Source organism: Pezoporus flaviventris, unplaced genomic scaffold (assembly GCF_033815535.1).
Source record: "Pezoporus flaviventris isolate CSIRO_AGI_PZ_B2104156 unplaced genomic scaffold, CSIRO_AGI_Pfla_v1 ptg000001l, whole genome shotgun sequence".
In the NCBI taxonomy this organism is placed as follows: domain Eukaryota; kingdom Metazoa; phylum Chordata; class Aves; order Psittaciformes; family Psittacidae; genus Pezoporus; species Pezoporus flaviventris.
Genome location: NW_026892549.1, coordinates 58,696,500 through 58,715,039, shown reverse-complemented (window position 1 = coordinate 58,715,039; position 18,540 = coordinate 58,696,500). Strand labels below are relative to the sequence as shown.

The window sequence follows — 18,540 nt, the reverse complement described above, 5'->3', positions numbered from 1 at the left end:
GGGCATGCTCATGCCTGCGCTTTGCAGACATGCGATTAATATCGCATTAATATCACTGCTCTGCCCCAACTACTCTTTGCTGGTAGGAGCTGTTTGAAATCCATGTTGCCTTTCTTTATAGCACCTTCTGTAAACAGGATCCTTGCCTACTTCAATCACAGACCCAGCAAAACCTCGAAAAACTCCAACATGGGAAGACCGTGGCAACGGTTTCATTTTCTGCCTTGCTGGGTAGGAGGTAGCAGAGTCTCCCCTCCCAGACCACTTTGGGTGTCCCCAGGGTGACTTTGTTCCCCTTTCACTGGAAGGTTTCCACCTCCTGTTTTGTGCATGCTCTTCTCATCCTGCAGGTAGGATGTGGAAACTGAGGCAGAGGTGGGCACAGGGAGCAAGTGGCTACTCCATGTCACCATCCAGGCAGCAGCTCAGAGGAGTACCTTTCCATGAAGACATTTGGATTTAGGAGCTTTCCCTTCTCTGCTGGTGGCCAGGCATCCAAACACGTGCTTGAGTGGCTGTCTTGTGAGTAACTCTGTAGTGAGCAGTGCGATCATAAGAACAGATCTCACAGATGATCTTCTTCCATGGTGGAAATGTTCCACGTCTTTTTATCCTCATTTCCTGTCTGTTAGGCAGTTAGTTATCCCTCAGAGGACTTTCTCTAAGTCTCTTTTGGGAAGGAGACGTGGTGGATGCTGCCTGAATGTCCTTGACCATTTAGAAGAGAACAGTGGGTTCCATTTTCGTATCTTGTGAAGAAGTAGTGAAGAAAAGAGACTCTGTGGTTGGTTTTTTTCCCTGATAAGCTGCCAGTAACAGAGCTTTTCTCCCTGGATGTTCTTTACCACAATGCATGTGTAAGCAGCTGCCTTTGCAGAGGAAGCATGAAGAGGAGGCACTTATACTCCAGCCTGTCCATAGAAACTTAGATTCATAGGCTGGTTTGTGTTGGAAGGGGCATTAAAGCTCATCCAGTTCCAACCCCCTGCCACAGGCAGGGACACCATCCACTAGAGCAGGTTGCTCCAAGCCCCTGTGTCCAACCTGGCCTTGAACGCTGCCACAGATGGGGCAGCCACAGCTTCTCTGGGCACCCTGTGCCAGCGCCTCAGCACCCTCACAGGGAAGAGCTTCTGCCTTAGAAGGTACTCCAGCCCCTGCTCATTCTTGTGGCCTCCTCTGGACTTGCTCCAACAGCTCCAAGTGCTTCTTATGCTGAGGACACCAGAACTGCACACAGTGCTGCAAGTGGGATCTCACAAGAGCAGAGTAGAGGGGCAGGATCACCTCCCTGAGCTGCTGGTTACACTGCTGGGGATGCAGTCCTGTATACAAATGTCCATGCATGGGCACCTGTGCTTGCTCTGAAGCTCTTGTCCTATGGTGGGGCCATCGTGCTGCATCGCATCCCTCTGTTCTCCTGATCCTCAGCCTCTTGAATGGATGTTCTTGAGGAAGCATTTAAAAATGTAAATCCTTTCCGTTGCCATAGCAACCACTTTTCTGGAAATGAGGAGAAAAACACACATCCCTGGGAGGTCAGAGCCATGCTGTGAGGTGCTGGGGGTTTGCAGTGGGTGCTGGTAGCAGGAATGGAGGTGATAAATGCCTGCCCCAGGTTCCTTGCAGGTCTCAGTGCCTCCCAAGGGGAACAGCTCGGGCTTCATGTGCAAGTAACTCTGGTATCTGCTATCCCTCATGCTCCTGCCAGCTCAAGCTATGGCTCCATGTAAACCTAAGCTGCAACCAAAGGAGCTCTTCAGAGGAGCCAGCATGACTTGGGAGTTTCCCAACAGGCTCAGGGTGAGTGCAGGGCTGCCATGTGAGAACGTGGAGCACAGTGCCTGCACCTTCCCTGCTGTCACCTCCCCTTTGCCACAGGGACCAGGTTGCATGGTCCCCAGTTCTTCACTTGCAGCTGGGGACTCACACAGTGCTGGCAATGCTGTACTGGGGAGGAGACATGGCAAAGGTCTTGTTTACTGTTTCTATCATGGCAAAGGAACCTGTCCAACCTCCTCAAGCTGTAGGGGCAAGTGGGAACACAGGAAAGTGTTGGCAGCAAACCCATTGCAATCCTCCCCTGCTTCCAAACCCACAGCTGGTGGATGGGAGAGATCAGCCACGTTAATCCCAAGCACTGTGTGGATACTGGTTTCATGCAAATATATAGGGAATGTTGGGTTATCCTTTTGAAGAGGCAATGGAAGAGGGTTCTTCCAGAGAGCACAGCCACTGACTGTGCTCCCCAGCAGGCATAGTTTGGAGCTGCCAGACTGCATCATGCCTGCCCCTCTTGCGGCCTCATTCAGGGAGCCAAAGATGCTGAGCCTGTAGATTCCCTTCCATACTGGAAAGGATCAGGGAGGGAGCGTGTGTTTCAACACTTACAGAAGTCCATGCCAGCTGAGGTGGCTGCTTTGTAATACAGAATCTCTGCAGTCTCTTGTGTCCTGAACTCAAATGGCCCCTTTGGATCAAGCCCCAGGGAAAGCTGCCAAGGCTGGCAATGCACTATTGGAATTGCCCTCCTGGATCTTACTACTACCTGTAGTACACTGAGGGGTACAGGAAAACATCCTTGCCTGGGCATTGCTTTAGTGCTTGAATGATTTTGCTTCACTTTCAAAACCCTTATACAAAGCAGAGGAAGTTGCTTTGTCTCTGAGGCACCTGGAATAGTGACTTTGGGGATTCTATCCCCTTCATCCTGACTCTTCTGTATCATTTCCTGAGAAGACATGGTCTTTTCTTAGTGCAGGTTGGTGGAACTTCCTGTAAAGCTAAGGGCATCAAACCTTGACTTCTAATTCATTTGCCTTCTGACTCTCTTGTGACTCCACCAGCCATTTAATGCACCTAGATTTGCCTAGGGCAACTCCTTCCCTGTCTCCAGAAATTATTTCCAGTGTTGTCTGACACCAAGGCACAGATAGGAAGAGCTTGGAAGCAAACCAATTTATTGCACCTTCACAGAGTACTGAGTGTAACTGAGTCACAGCAGTAGGATGTGCATGTGCTGTTAGTCTGTGGGATGTGTGAGGCAGAAAGTGCTCTTGGTCCTTCATCTACATTGCCTCACATGGAGCTCAGGAGTTGTGTATGTCACAGAGAGTTCATGCACAGTGGTGTATGCATTTTTAAAGGGTCATCATCTCACTTTTGCCTCCAGTATGCTGAGTTAGCATCACTCTGGCTAGCAGCTCCTGCTGAGAGCTGTGAGTGATCAGAGAGGAGCAGTAACGCATGAGGAAGCACCCAGCAGTGACCCTTTTGACACATACAGATGCTGTTGAGGTGACAGTAGTGTGACAGCATCCATTTCCTTCTGGGAATTTCTCTCTTGGCAAGAACACAGAGGGTCTGGCATTTGCTTGCTCTGGTGTGAAACTTCCAGTCCTGCAATGCCCAGTCATGCTTCTATCCCTTCCCCCTTTCCAAGGGATGTCTGCAGTAGCCCTGTGTGCTCACATGGTTGGGGGCACAGCTCTGTGCTGTCAGTGGGAGGATGGTGTGAATTCTGAAGAGCTTAGCCATGTTCTGCATTATGTATTACTCTTACATACCTGCGGTTAAATACTTCTCTATTAGATGCCACTGTATTAGTCTTGGAGGGCTTGGGGTGAGCAATTCTGGCTCTGTGGAAGTCAGTGGTGTTGACTTCCAAGCAGTCAAGATCCTGCTTCTTTGCTCCCTGAAACACATGTCCTTGCAAGACAGGGCTGGTTTTCCTGGAAGCAGTTTTCCTGAGCAAACAGTTATTGCTCATCACTGCCCTCAGTAGCCTGAGCCAGATTTGCTTTGATTTTTAGCTGAGTTTTGGGCCTGTTCTATTTTGGACTAGGTGACATTGGCTCTGCCAGAGATGTTCTTTACACAAGCACGCATCACTGGGCATCTGTGCCAAAGGAATGGGACCCATTAATTCTTTTCCATTTATAGACCCGGCTTTTAAAAGCAAAGAGCTCATTAATGTAGAATTTTCTTCCCCAAATCTAGAAGTGTTGCTGACTCCTACACAGCCATGTCCACAGAGGTGTTTCCACCACCTCCACAACCTAAGCCATGGACAGATGTCCTGTTCAAAACATGTATCCAGCTCCTCTAACCTGCCAGCAGGACTCGTTAGATGGAAGGACTGATTTGGGTCAAGGTAACCTATGACAGTGTTCTGAGTGAGTGCTCATGTGAATAACGCAGCTGAATGTCTAAGTGATCCTGCAAGCTTGAACAGATGAAGCTCAGATAACTTATCACCTCTAACTGATATGTGATTTCTTATTTCTAATGAAGTGAGCAAACCTGAGCCCTGCTCTAGAACTTCCAAGTGGATGGGAAACAGGAGGAAAGAGTCAATAGGATACATATAGGAGGAATGTATGGAGCACTTCTGCAGATGAGACAGTTGAGAGCATTGCCAAGGTGGAAGGGGACGTGGATGTCCCACAGGAAGGATGGACTGACCTTGGAGACTGTTAGAAGCAGCAGTGTGAGATCTAATGCAGGTGCTGTGTTTGGAGCTATTAATAAGACTTCTTCCATTCGCTACACTCTCATCCATGTGAATTACCAGATGAAGAGGAAATGGGGTAGTAACTAATTGCAGGATGACTATAGACACAGGCGGATGCTGCTAGTGCAAGCCTAAGAGATGTATTTAGCAGAGAGGGAAATACTGCTGCCTCCATATGAGGCTTTGATTAGACCTTGTCCAGCATGTTCCTTATATCTCAGAAAGGGGAAAGTGCCAGAAGTGGTGTAGAGGAGCAGGCAGTAGAGAGCCTGTCCTACAGTGGGATGCTAAACAGTGGGCTTGTGGAAATACAACACTGAGTGTGGGTATAGTTCTGCCCCCTGTATCTTATGGCTACAGTTTTGCCTCTCGTTTGCTCCCTTTGAAAAGGTCAGGACATGAGGACACTGTGCCATAAGACTGGAGAACATGGGCTGGGTATGAAGCAGGCATGGGCCGGAAATTCGGCAGTCTCTTTTCATCCTAGTGAGGACATCACTGATGCCATGAAAGTGATGTACCTGTGTACAGCTATTCCCACCCAGGAAAACTACAGTCCTAGTGTAAAGAAATACATAAAGCAGACTGTAGCCTGGCAAGAAAGAGAAGATTGCATCCTGATGGTTTCACTTTACCAGTGTGACATTTGTGCCTGCATGCGTGCACTTGTCTGCATGCACTTCTATCTCCTCTAACCATCTTAGCTGGCTCCATTTCCAGGCCCTTTAAACCTATAAGTTCTCTCTTAGCTGCCTTCCCAGCTTGCCACACAGGAGCATCATTAAGGTTATCTAGGCAAGGAAATGATCCTACTTGATTTGTGGAGACTGTGATACTGCAGTAATTAGCCCATCTAAGTTAATGTGAATGCTCTGGGTGCCAGAAGTAAGCACCTTTGAGGTGTAATGCCCCACCATCACTGCACTGGTTGTATTGCTCTCTGTAGGAGGTTTAGGCTTGGGGCTGCTCAGCAGCAGTAGTCTTTGCCTTTGGGAGAGAGTGGATAGGAACAGGCTAAGAAGTGCACTCTCAGCAAGCTGCCTGCTTGGGAATGGTGTACTTACAGCTTCACAGGTCCCTCTGCCCTGTGGGGTTTCCTGAACCCAGCCAGGACATGCCCTGGCATAGGGCTCACTCTTGATGCCAAGCTCTGAGTGCAGGTGACTTTCTGTAGCAAAGCAATGAGCTCTTTGGACCTAGCAGAAGATAGTGAACACATCCTGGCTTTCCCGGGAGGCTGATCTGGCCTGGAAGAAGACATCTGAACTGCCTTACGCTTTGGCACATTTTCGGAGCTCATTGTGTTTAGGGCCTATACCTCCCTGCAGCAACCAAGGTTAATACTGGCAAGGAAAGGCATCCTTGATGTGTTTCTATAATCCCTATGGGCAGGCACTAGCTAATGAATTTGTAAAGAAAGGCTTTTCTTGGTAAACTAACCCACTGAGAGCTCACAAAGTGGAATTGTAGTTCCTGTTGCTTCTGAGCAGTTGGAGGGAGGACCTGTTCTTTGCAGCATGCATTTACCAGATAGTGTTCAGTTCAAAGGTGGTCACATAAATCTCTTTGTTCCACAAGGGTTGTTGACATAAAATATGCATTTACAGCACATGTTGGCAAATATTAGGCTTGACAGAAAGGAATTCACCCCTGTTATGTAGTGTTTATGTGCCTGTTCTTCAGAGTCATGGAGACTCTTTGACTTAAAACTGAATTGAGGTTTCAGGAACACACCAAAGCTGAGTTTCCTGTGCCAAATTGACGCTGCTTCTCTCCCATTTCCCCACCGAAAGGGAAGTGCCACAGCAGTGATGGATGCAAAGAAGCAGGCATGTGACTGTGACACATTTCTTGTGAGTCAACAGCAATCCTCTCTGGTTTCAAAGTGGACAAAGGAATGAGCACATGCCTCCTAAATAGTTGCTGGGAAAGCATGAAAAGAAGGCAGATCCAACTGAACGGGCAAGCTGAAGCTGACTGTGCTCCCAAGGAGGTTTTCAGGGACATTTTAGACCTGGGCAGGGGGACCTGCAAACTAGACAGCATGTGTGGGAGAGCAGGGATTAGGATGGGAAGTCTCAATCCCATGCAACCATATCCTGGGCTGCATCAAATGACGAGTGACCAGCAGGTGGTGATCCTGCCCCTTCACCCTGCTCTTGCAGCACTGTGCAGTTCTGGTGTCCATAAGAAGGACATGGAGCTGTTGGAGCAAGTCCAGAGGAGGCCATGAGGATGAGCAGGGGCTGGAGCACCTCCCGTATGGAGACAGGCTGAGAACATTGGGGCTGTTCAGCCTGGAGAAGAGAAGCTGCGTGGAGACCTCAGAGCAGTTTCCAGTGTTTGAAGGGTGCTACAAGGATACTGGGGCTCTTCATCAGGGACTGGAGTGACAGAACAAGGGATGATGGGTTCAAACTGAAACAGGGGAAGCTCAGACTGGAGACAAGGCAGAAGCTCTTCCCTCTGAGGGTGCTGAGGTGCTGTCACATATAAGATAAATGTTCATCCTGCAACCCTTGATGAGCTGCAAAGCTGGAAAAAGCTGTGGCAGGCACTTAGAACTCTCTGTTGCATTCACCCTTGGGATTGCTGTCTCCAGGTTTTGGCTTCCAGTATAGCTTGGATGTTCTTCTGAGCAGACCTTATGTCTCTGCTTTGAGTTTATCCAGCTGTTATCAACATATGTGCTTCCTTGGTGACTCATAGCCTGTTCCCTAACCACATCCCCTTCTCTCTTGTTGCCCCCACCCACCACAACTGAGTCACTTGGCCTCCTGTCACAAGCCTCTGCCTTCAGTCCTGCATGTAGACACTTCTAGCTTAGTATGACATAAGCTCCTCCTGATTTCCTTCTCCAAAGCAAGCTCTCAGGTAGGAGCTTGCTGGCTATTAACAGGCTGGCCCTGACCTGCCCACATTGAGTGCACCCTGCCTAGACCAGATTTCCCCAGACTCTTTTTCTCCCTGTGCATGTAGAGAGGATGCTTTAATGCTGCGTTGTCCTCTCTACCGCTCACCACTTCCCCAGAGGGACCAGTTCAGCCCAGTGGTAAGTGGAGGTTACTCAACACCCATGGCCAGCACTCCCCAGTCTTGTAGACAGATGTAAGACGTGACTGGTGGTGGTGGGAGCTGAGAAAACCTGGTGCTCAAAAGCCTTTCCCATTATCTGACCCTCCAGTAGCCTGCAGGAAGTGACTATGGTTTCATATATGTGTATATATGGTAGCTGTTACAAGCTTCACTTCCTAAGTGTCATGTGAAATGCAGCCACTGCCATCTCGATCTGAAGGGTTTGAGTCTGTGGCAGACACATCAGCCCAAGCTGGTGTTCAAGCAGGGTGTATATTGCGAGGTGTTTTCCTTAATGCTTTCTGTCTATGGGCAGTGGCTCCATCAATCCTGCTGAGCTTTTGATGGATGTTTTTTTGGTCAACAGACAAATATACAGGGGTTTATTTCCTGTCTTCCCTTTATTCCAAGGCTTGGTCATTTCTAACCTAAAGTAACTTACCCAGGACTGTAATGGTTATGAAGTGCCCAAATTCTTCCTGCACATGGAGAGGGAGAATCTGGGCACTTTCCCACACTCCTTGGCTTCTTTCCCAGTGTCAGCATTGTCAATTCAAGAGCATTTTCAGCTGCTGAAGCCGGGTATTGAAGCATGAGGGGAACACTGAACATCAAGGTTCCTATTTCCCTGCACCTGCTGATCAGAGAACTGCTGCTGGGCACCTTAAATGAGGGCTATCTCTGTCCCTCTCTACCCCATCAGATGAGATGTTGATGTAATGTTTCATCTTCCCAGAGTCTCTGTGAAGCAATGGGGTGTAACTTCCCAGGGTGGGATGGCCACGCTCCAGATAAAAACATGAACTTGCCTGTATAGTGATGTTGTACTGGTATAAAAGAGGGTGGATTTTCACGAGTGTTACTGCAGTGACTGCCCTTTATTTGAGGTTAGATGTGCTGGAAAAATCAACCCCCAGACCCTTTCTCTGGAAGAGGAACATGGTGTGGGTGCAGTTCTGGGCTGGGAAAAGCTGGATCAAACCCCAGACCATCTGCTTTAGTCATCCTGAATGAGCAGATGCAGCCACTGCTTATCCTGAGGTCAGACACAGTGGAGGTGGAAGATGGATATCTGGTTGGCCATGGATATCTGGTTGGCCATGCTGCTGAGGACTAAAATGTAATAATATCCCCACCCCCAAAATCTTTCAGACAAGCTTGGAAACCTTTGGATGTTTCTTGTACAAGCAGGATTGTTGGTTTTCCACTCATGAGGATGAGGTGGGCTGCCTACTGCCCTTGTCTCCTCCTTTGGGAAGGGTATAAATCTTCCCACAGGAGAGCTGTGGCAGGTCAGAGACCTGGACCCCAGTTGCCCATGCACCCCTTGCCAGGGTAGCGGGATGATTCACTGCACCTACACTGATTGCAACCAGCAGTCCCTTCCCCCTGTTTGGTGGCATCCCTGGGCAAGTAACATCTCCTGGGGGCATTTCTGTGGGGTATGTCCTGAATAAGCACCCCCAGCAGTGTACAGGCAGCGACACTGGCCAGGACACTTAGTGAGATGCCAGAACTGCTTTCTCCCCCTTCTCCCTTGGGGTTGGGAGCTCTTGCTGAGGCTTTGAGGAGCAGAATGGGATGCCGCAGCCCTGCCTTTCTTGCAGCATCAGGACTTTGTGCAGGAACAATTCCTGAGTAGCTTGCTGCATCCCAGACTCCACCCCTCCAGCACTCCTGTACAAAGCTCCCTTTCACCTTGGAGCATCCGGAAAACATAATACGGAGCAATTACTGGGGTGGGTGCAAGCTTGGGCCTGGGAGGTATGTGGTGAGGAGCCAATTGCTGTTAATGAGATGTTGCTGTTGGCTAGTCTGGGCTTCTGCTGCTGTGCAGGGATTGGTTTGCACCAGGGCAGTTTTGGGGCTGCTGGGAGCCATAGCCCAGGCATGCTTGAAAGCCAGAAAGGCTCAGACCAAATCTTCATGCTGAGCTGATCCCACTCACATTTCAGGCCAGGCTTACCCTGCATGTGTTCCCTGAGACAGAGGTGAGGCATCAATCCGCCCACGCTGCTCTCCTTTTTGGAGGGATGCGCTGATGCATCCCTGCCCTTACAAGCCAGTCCCTCATCCACAGCTCCTTTGGCTCTATCATTTCATAGAATCATAGAAGGAATCTCTCAGCTTTCTCAGCCTGTCTCCATAGAGGTGCATCTTCAAGGGGCATCTTCAAGGCCCTCCTCTGGACTTGCTCAAGCAGGTCCACCTCCCTGACCTGCTGCTCACGCTCCAGGGGTGCAGCCCAGCACATGGGGGTTCTGGGCTGAAGCGCACACACTGAAGCTGGGTCATGGGGAGCTTTTCCTCACCCAAGTCCTTCTTCTCAGGGCTGTTGCATCCCATCACCTGCAGCCTGTCATTGTGCTTAGACATGCCCTGAGCCACGAAGGAGCATCTGAGCACTAAGGACAGTTGGGAGAGGGAATTACTGTGCTCCAAAGTGATGCCCACGCCAGCTTTTCCTGCAGTGTATATGGGAGTGCATATGGGGGCTACTCCACTTCATCATCAGGGGAGGCATGACCACCACAGCACTCTCTTGCAGCAGATCCTTGTCTTGTCTTGGTCAAGATCTTTGCTTGGTTGCAAAATGAAAGGAGGGCAGGAACATCCCCCACATGGAAAGAGACCTGGAGCTTAGGTCTCTGCTCTGCCTTTGTGTGACACAGCAAGAGTGTCCAGGCTGCCAGGCACCAGCACTGCAGCCTGCTCAGGAAATGGTCCTTTTCTTAGGCAGCTCTACACAGTGTAATTAAATTACAGGCTTAAAGCCATCTCATTCCTCACTCATCTGGTGCCAAGTGCTTGTTCCAAGGGAGTGCCCTCCATTAAAGGGAAAACTGCCCGTGCAGCGCTCTGCATCAGCTCATCAAGAGAGTTCAGCCTGCCACAGAGTCACTCCTTGATTGCACTGCATTGCAGATAGGCTTCTGGAGTGCTGGGGTTTGTATATGGCCTCTGTCTTTCTCTGGTCCTCATCTGTGGGCCTTTCAGAAAGCTTTTGGGATGAATAATCCTCCTCTTGCTGCTCTTAGCTCTGTGTGCGTCTGCTGAGGGCCTGAGCATGTTACAGAGCCACAGAATCCCAACCTGTTTTGTATTGGAAGGGACCTTAAAGTTCACCCAGCTCCAACCCCTGCCATGGGCAGGGACACCTTCCACTAGAGCAGGTTGCTCCAAGCCCCTGTGTCCAACCTGGTCTTGAACACTGCCAGGGATGGGGCAGCCACAGCTTCTCTGGGCACCCTGTGCCAGTGCCTCAGCACCCTCACAGGGAAGAGCTTCTGTCTAAGAGCTCATCTCAGTCTCCCCTGTTCTGGCAGGTTAAAGCCATTCCCCTTGGCCTGTCCCTACAGGCCCTTGTCCAAAGCCCCTCTCCAGGTTTCCTGTAGCCCCTTTAGGCACTGGAGCTGCTCTGAGGTCTCCCCTTAAGGAGCCTTCTCTTCTCCAGGCTGAACCAGCCTGTCTCCAGCCCTCGCAGCATCTTTTTGGTGTTTCTCTGGACTTGTTTGAGCAGGGTCAGTTGGTGCAGAGCAGAAACTTCACAGTATGTTCCTATCCAGGGGTCTGAAGAGGACTGAGACCTCACTGTGCCAGATGTTCTACAAATACCATAAGGTCTGCAACAGATACAAAAGGAGGAGGAGAGTGCACAGGGATCTGAGTGTCTGGTGGAGCTGGGAACATGACTTTATAACCAGCCAACCTTAAAAAACTAGTGCACAGCAGTCAGCAAGAGAAAGCTGTGAGATGCAAAATGCAATTCCCTTGGGTTTGCTTTTGTTGTGTGTAGTTCCTGTTGACAGAGGATATAAATTTCCCATCCCAGGGCATACCCAGGCTTGTGCCTGGGGATTAGAGATTTGGGTGGTTTCTCAGCTTGCCTTCTGGGACTAGTTTTAGTTCTGTTGCTTCTCAGAGAAGCTGCCAAGGAGACCTGGCACTCGAGGAAAGGCTCCTCTCCTTGCACTGTGAGGTATCACCACACTTTGGGGAGCTGGGTAACCTGCACCTTGGTGAAGCAAGAGCCCTTCGGCATGGCCCATGTGCAGAAGAGTGTGCATTCTCCTCCAGAGTGGTGCCTGTCTTCTCCTGCTTTCTAAGCATCCTCACAGCAGTAAGTTAAAGCCTGCTCCTTTCACCAGGAGAAGTGTAGGTGATCGGATCATGAAAGCACCTCCCGTGCTGCAAAGCATGGTCCTGGTGAGGGCTAATCCAACATGCCATTTGGCTGGGTCATTGGAGTAGCTAAGATTAGTTTCCCTTGCTCATTGTTCAGTGTGGAAGCCCACAAATGATCTTCTTGGTACTGCTGCTGCCACACAGTCCATGGCATGAGTTTAACCTCGGCTGTCTCCCCCATTCAATCACTGAGCTGCATAATCTTGGAGAAGTCAGTTTTTTCCCATCTTTTGCCTTCTTGGCTGCAGGCATAGCATGTCTTAGCTTTAATATCCTGCCTTTTCTCCTGAATAAGCTCTCAATCTCTCCTGCTTCTATGGAGTGAAATAAAAGCTGAGAAAATCCTGCCTGGAAAGAAGCAACTTCCCACAAACCAAGCTCATCCTTCGAGACAGTCAGCAGCTGGACACAGCCATGGCTGGACTGATCTTGAACAGGGGTTTGGACCCGTGGCATCCAGAGGTCCTTTCAAACTCAGCTCTTCTGGTTCTGTGACCTGTGTCTCCTACAGTGCCACACTGCTCCCCCTTCTCGCCCTTCCCCTGCTCTGCTGCTCCTCACCAATGACCCAATTCATAGAATCATAGAAGAAGTGAACCCGCTCATTCCAGTGTGGGAAAGGGCATCCCCTAACACTGCCAAGATCCCAATTTGCATGCAGAGAGCAAGAGGGAGCTTAAAGCTTCAGAGCTGGGACCAAATATTTACCCTGTGCATGGTATGTCCCAGGCAATTAAAGTAGCTGAGCCTAAAGCAGAATGGTGAGAGAAGCTGTTTGCTTTTCAAACTGGACCAGCAAGTGTGTATTGAATTACCTGTATGCCAGATGAGATATAGCCGTAAATCTCAGTAAGTACTCTGCAGTAATGCAGATGTGAAAGGGAGAGAAATCAAAGGAAACAAATGAGGAGGGGACAGTTGTGGAATTATAAAGAAAGGAGGCAAATCCTGGCTGATTGCTTGGTTTGAAGCCAAAGGTTTTTATAGGAAGGGCTTCAGCTCTGTGAGGAAATCAGCTGGAACAGGTCTGGCAGGATAGCTCTCCAAGTGAGAGCTCTTCTTGCAGAATACCAATGATTTGCATCCAAAAGAAAGTGGCTAGAAGCAGCTATTTCAGGAGCTCTCCCTGCATTAGGGCAGGAATTGGGATGCTGGAGGAAGCGGAATACAAAACACCACCTGCCTTGGAGAAGAGGATCCGAGAGGTTGGAGGGCAACATCTTCATGATGGCATGCCTTTGTGTTGGAATAGCTGGGGGTTGCTATTCATTTGTTGCTGTCCTTGCCTTTTTTGCCCTGTCTCTGATACAGGGTCAGATTGGTGTCTCCATATCCCAAACCCAGTCGGCTTTGTGGACCCTTGGACTTGAGGGAGGCTCTGGGAAGGGCTGGGAGCAATGAGAAACACCACTGTTAGCAGAGGAATGCCTGTTTTGCAAGCTGCCTTTGCTTGCTCTGAGCTTCTCCCAGCCGCATGGCCTTGTGCCGATGCTGCTTTACACTGGTACTGCTGGTGGCCAGAAGCAATTAACAGCAAATGGAGTGAGAACAAAAGCATGAATTCCAGCCTTGCAGGAGGATGCCCCCAGCCCTTCTCTTCCCCAGCCTGAAGGACTTTGTGCTGGATTTACCTGGGGCACTAGGACCAGCACCGAGAGATGCCACGCTGTGGAATGTACAGCATCAGTATCTCCTCCTGCAGCAGGCTGGGGGGGTACCAGCATTACAGCCCATGCCCTGGGTTTGCCAGCAGGTCCAGTCTTTGTTTTTAATCCTGGCTAGAGATTCCCCTGATTCATTAGAGCAGGAGCTGTGCTGGATGGTTTCTCTGAGGTGGCACCGTGCCAGGAGCAGCAGGTCCTGGCAAGGGTTGGGACAGTGCTACTCACCCAGCAAGGAGCCTCCCTTCAGGATGGCTCTGTGGCACCTTCCAACCACCCTTCCTCAGTGTTGGATGCCATATGTGCCTCTTCTGGGTGCAGGCTGGCGATGTGAGAAATCCAGCCTTGGGCATGCTGCTCCTGGAGAAGCGTGGGAGAAGGTTTTGTAGTGCCCTGAGGCACCTTTCCAGCTCCCCACGGTTGCCTTGTCAGTGAGAACATTGGGGCTGTTCAGCCTGGAGAAGAGAAGCTGTGTGGAGATGTCAGAGGAGCTTCCAGTGTCTGAAGGGGGCTACAAGGATGTAGAGGGGGACTCTTCATCCATGACTGTAGTGATAGGACAGGGGGTGGTAAGTTCAGACTGAAACGGGGGAAGTTCAGGTTAGATATAAGGAAGAAGTTCTTCTCTGTAAGGGTGCTGAGGCACTGGCACAGGGTGCCCAGAGAAGCTGTGGCTGCCCCATCCCTGGCAGTGTTCAAGGCCAGGTTGGACACAGGGGCTTGGAGCACCCTGCTCTAGTGGAAGGTGTCCCTGCCCGTGGCACAGGGGTTGGAACCTGATGAGCTCAAGGTCCCTTCCAACACAAACCATTATGTGATTCTCTGCTCATCCCCAGGCTCCAGTCCTGCTGTTGTACCAGAAGCACCATCATGGTCAGGGACCACATATGCTTTGTTGCATGGAAAGGTCAGCAAATGCAAACCACAGCTCTTTTCCCCTCATCTAAACGGGAAAGAAAGGCCACAGAATGCTGCTGCAGAGTTCCTGCTTTACAGGAATGCTGTCAGGATACATCCATTTGTGCCAGCAGAGGACTTGGACACAGCAGCCAGGAGTGCTTTCAGCAAACCAAAGTGATGCTCGGATCCACACTGGCTATCTGTTTCCTGCAGGGCAGGGTATCAGTCCCAGGCGCTGGAGAACAGCACCATATCAAGCCCTTTGGTTCTGGTTATCAGCTGGTTACAAGGGCTGCTGTCAGGAGGGAAATCTGTGATGTGAACTCTGCTCTGCTCTTCGTTTCTGGGTCACAGATGAGGCCATACAGAGTTGATTTTTGGAGTCTGGCTTAGAAGTGGCTGAAACCTGATGATGGGAGAGCCAGAGATCACGGCAGTCACTGCTCCTGCTCTGAAAGAACTGGGGGAAGGGGGAGCAGCAGAGGAGACATGCTCTTGATGCTTCTTCCCACTGTAATATCAGCCTTTTGCTCTGAATAGTGAGTGCTAGAAAAGGTGCTCTTCCTTTCCAAACCTTGCCCCTGCACCATTGAATGCTGCCCACCACGGAGCAAAGCTGAAGTAAAGCCTTCCACATGTCCCCACATCAACTGGTGCGGCCACACTCAGCTCTTGCTTTGGTGGCCCATGGGTGCAGACATGCTGGGCCATCAGCCAGGCTGCATCCTGGCTAACAAAACACCTTTGGGACTGGCAGCATCCAATATTTGGTTCTTGCCATGTGATTCTGACAAGCTTGGAAAATCACAGCAGTGACCATAGACATTGCTCCACCTTGCCTGGTCACCAGCTGCATTGGTCCATGGTGAGGAGCTGTGGGACCCACTGCCTGGAGATGTGCACATGCAGGGACACTCTCCTCTACCCATCACCCTCCTGACAAACAGGTCAGGCTCCTCCTCTACTACTTGTTTCTTCCTTGGGTAGGATTCTTTCCAGCCTTGAGGGCTCGGAAGTTGACAGTGCTGAATGCCTGAGTAAAAAGCAAGTTAGGAAAGCATCTTCTTAAGTGCTTTGTTGACCCATTTGCCCTGTTCCTGTCAAGCCTGAGGGAGCTGATATGCAACTGAAACCAATTGCATTTGGTTTTAGGTTCCTCCAGGGCTGCTCTAGGCAGGCATTTTCAGGAAAGCCAATCTGAATTGACTTCCAAATGAGAGTAATTAAACCAAATGAAGTCTTTGCAGGGAAGAGATGGAGGATGCACTCAGCTCAGGGTAACAGTTCCAGGGCAATGTGGAGATGAGATGATTCGTCACCCAAAACTTCTCCCTCCTTTCCGTCTGCCACAAGGCAGCAGCCTGTGTCTGGGATGTCCCTTGTCACCATAACATGATTTCAGTGGATGCTCCAGTTTGACTCCTACCTGTGCCTGCCCGGTCTCCATCCATCTCCTGGATGTGACAGAAGTGCTTTCAACACACTGCTTGCAGGGGAAGTCAGAGGAGCAGGAGTAGCCTGGAAGCATGGCTGCATTGGCTTCAAAGCCTCTGGCTTTGCTGGAGGACTTTCAGGAGTGGTTCTGCAGGATGGAAAGTGGATGCAGGTTGGAGGCAAAGCATTCTTCTTTCTCCTTCAGCTCTCTATTTTTAACCAGGCTCTGAAGCCCTCTCCCGAGTACTTGGATTGCTGTTTTCTTGGGTTTGCTTTGTGGTACTTTTACTGCTGCTATTTTTGGGGGGAATGTGATAAAAGGGAAGAGGAAGGAAAAGTTTCTTTTTCTGTTCTTTTTTTTTTTTCTCCTTCAAGCCAGAAATGAGAAAATGGAAACTAGAAAAAGAACAGGAAAATGCCCCCATTCTTTCAAAATAGCTCCAGAACAGCGCATTCCCACTTTCAATGCCAGGTTCTGTGCCTCAGTGAGAAGCAAAAGGTGAAGTGTCTATCTCCTGTAGGAATCCAGGGGCATTGTTCCTTTTCACACTGCCTTGGGCACTGACCTAGAGACACAGGGAGACTTCCCTTTGACTTTGGCAGCTCTGAAAGACCCGTTGTTGCTTAACAGCCATCCTTTATGCTGACACACACGGTCTGTGTGCATCTGTCGACAGGGGAGGGAGACATTATTGAAATGGGTAATAATGGAGATGAAAACAATCTGTGCTGGTCTCTGGGTAATAACCAGCTGATATTAAGCCTGGCTGATAACAGTTAATAATGAATGGGCATTAATTAAAGCTAAATTACAAGGGAAGGTGCAGGCCTGGCTCTCAATCCAATTAGAGCCCTGTAATTCATAACGGAGAGAATCTGTCCAGCCTGTGAATAAATGATCAAAGTCAACAGCAGGGCTGTGGAATAGTTTAGATGATGCCTTGATAGGGAAGAGGCCAGAGGAGGATTAACACATAACTGTGGCCTTAAAGTAGATTGGGTTTGCCATGCAGAGCTATACATGGTAGTGCATGTGTGAGAACCCAGATTCAGCTCTGGTGTGGCTCCAGAAGGTTTTGGGATCGGGGTATGGACCTGATGGGAGGAAGATATCCATTGTAGGCCCCTCACAGTGACAACACAAAGGAAAGAGCCCTAGGGAAGCTGGTCAGGTCTCTGGATGGTGGGTTAGACAACTGTTGGTGATATGCCATTAAAACACAACAAAGAGCAAGCAAGGAGCTGATGGCTGTGGTCAAACACCTCCACTGCATCTCAGAAGCAGAGTCATGCCCACACTGACATTGACTTTGCATTAAACAGGGCTGTCGGGGGAGGTGATTTCCACCTAGACTTGTCCTTCAGCTCCCAAGCTGTGAGCAGCTCCAGTCCAGCACAGAGCCAGGAGGAGCAGCCAAGCCAGCAAGTTTTGAGAGCCTGAGAATTGGATGCCAGCGAGGAAGGGTAGTGATAGGACAAGGGGTGATGGGTTCAAACTGAAACAGGGGAATTTCAGGGATTCTATGATTCTAATGATGATTGTAAATACATGTATTTCCCAGGGCTGAAGGGCAGCACTTTAGCCACCTGCTTTCCCAGGCCATGCCTGGGGCCAAGCTGGCTGCCAGCACCTCTCACAGTGCAGCCACCCCAGGGAGTTGTGCAGCTCAGCGTTGTGAAGGATGCTTCGTTGTGAAGCAGAGGGAGATGTCAACTTCTTGCTTCACTGCCAGGAGCAAAGCTGCGGCTGGTACAAGTTCAGACCTGACTGTGATGTGCCCTGTGTGCGAGGAGGGAGAGTCAGGGGAGACATCGATGGCATCAAAGTTGACAAGACCATTGACAAGGGAGCAGTGGCTCACTGGGAACTGAGGACTTGAGCCAAGAAGAAGCTGCAGGTGGAGCACAAAGTGCCACCAGTTCTGACAGCAGCAGCAGCACCAATGATGACTGAGGGCCATTGACCACTGAATGCTGGATGTATCTGACTGAACCAACAGCCTCAGGGTGTTTGCAGACTTGGGGACAAAAGACTCAGTTTTAAACCTCGTGGTTTAAAGAAGCTTTCTAAATAAGACATCTGCCAAAGGCCCCAAATCCAGCAACTCTGTGGAAGAATACACCATTTTGAAAGCTTGGGGTGTTTAAGGCACACTCAGATGTGTCCCACAAATGCTACATAGCATCAATGATACACTGAAAACGCTCTTCTGGTCCAAAGCAACTCCATATTTTCTCCCTTTTTCTCCTATGTCTTGACTGCAGAGCAGGTGATCTAGATGTGCTTTCCAGATGAAAGGGAATGTTCTTAACTCAGGAATAAATGTAAGGATATTTTTCGGCTTAATGTAATGAAAAGAATGCATTTTGGCTCAATACAACATCGCGCTACATGTGTCCACAGAGGCAATTCCGAAGGATGCTTAGACTTGCACCCTGTGTAATTACCCACCAGGTGTAGGCTGATCCTTGTGGCACCCATGTGCAGTGTAAGCAGGAGGTTGGCTTGCTGGGACCAGATGAGTGCCAGCTTGCACCAGCCCCAGTGGTGGGAGCCAGGGTAAAGCAGCTGGCAAAAGAGAAGCCATTTCCTTTGCAGAGCGTGGTCACAGCAGCCATTCCCTGACTGGGAGCAGTGTTCCCGAGGCAGTGCCTGCGTGTGCCTGCCTGTAGTTGTGTACGAAGGACACTCAGCACATACCAGGCTGGTGGGCAAGGCCACGCTGCCTTCTAGAAGCAGCAAGAGGGAACCTGACTCCCTGGTGCAGTCAT

At 49.9% G+C, this 18,540-nt stretch overlaps 1 long non-coding RNA gene across 1 annotated transcript; it reads left to right on the top strand.

Moving 5' to 3' along the window:
* Positions 1 to 3,122: 3,122 nt before the first annotated feature.
* LOC133272773 (uncharacterized) lies at positions 3,123 to 18,169 on the top strand. Its single transcript, XR_009744567.1, has 2 exons — positions 3,123 to 4,153; positions 17,331 to 18,169. It is a non-coding gene; the product is annotated as an uncharacterized LOC133272773 (long non-coding RNA).
* Positions 18,170 to 18,540: the final 371 nt, after the last annotated feature.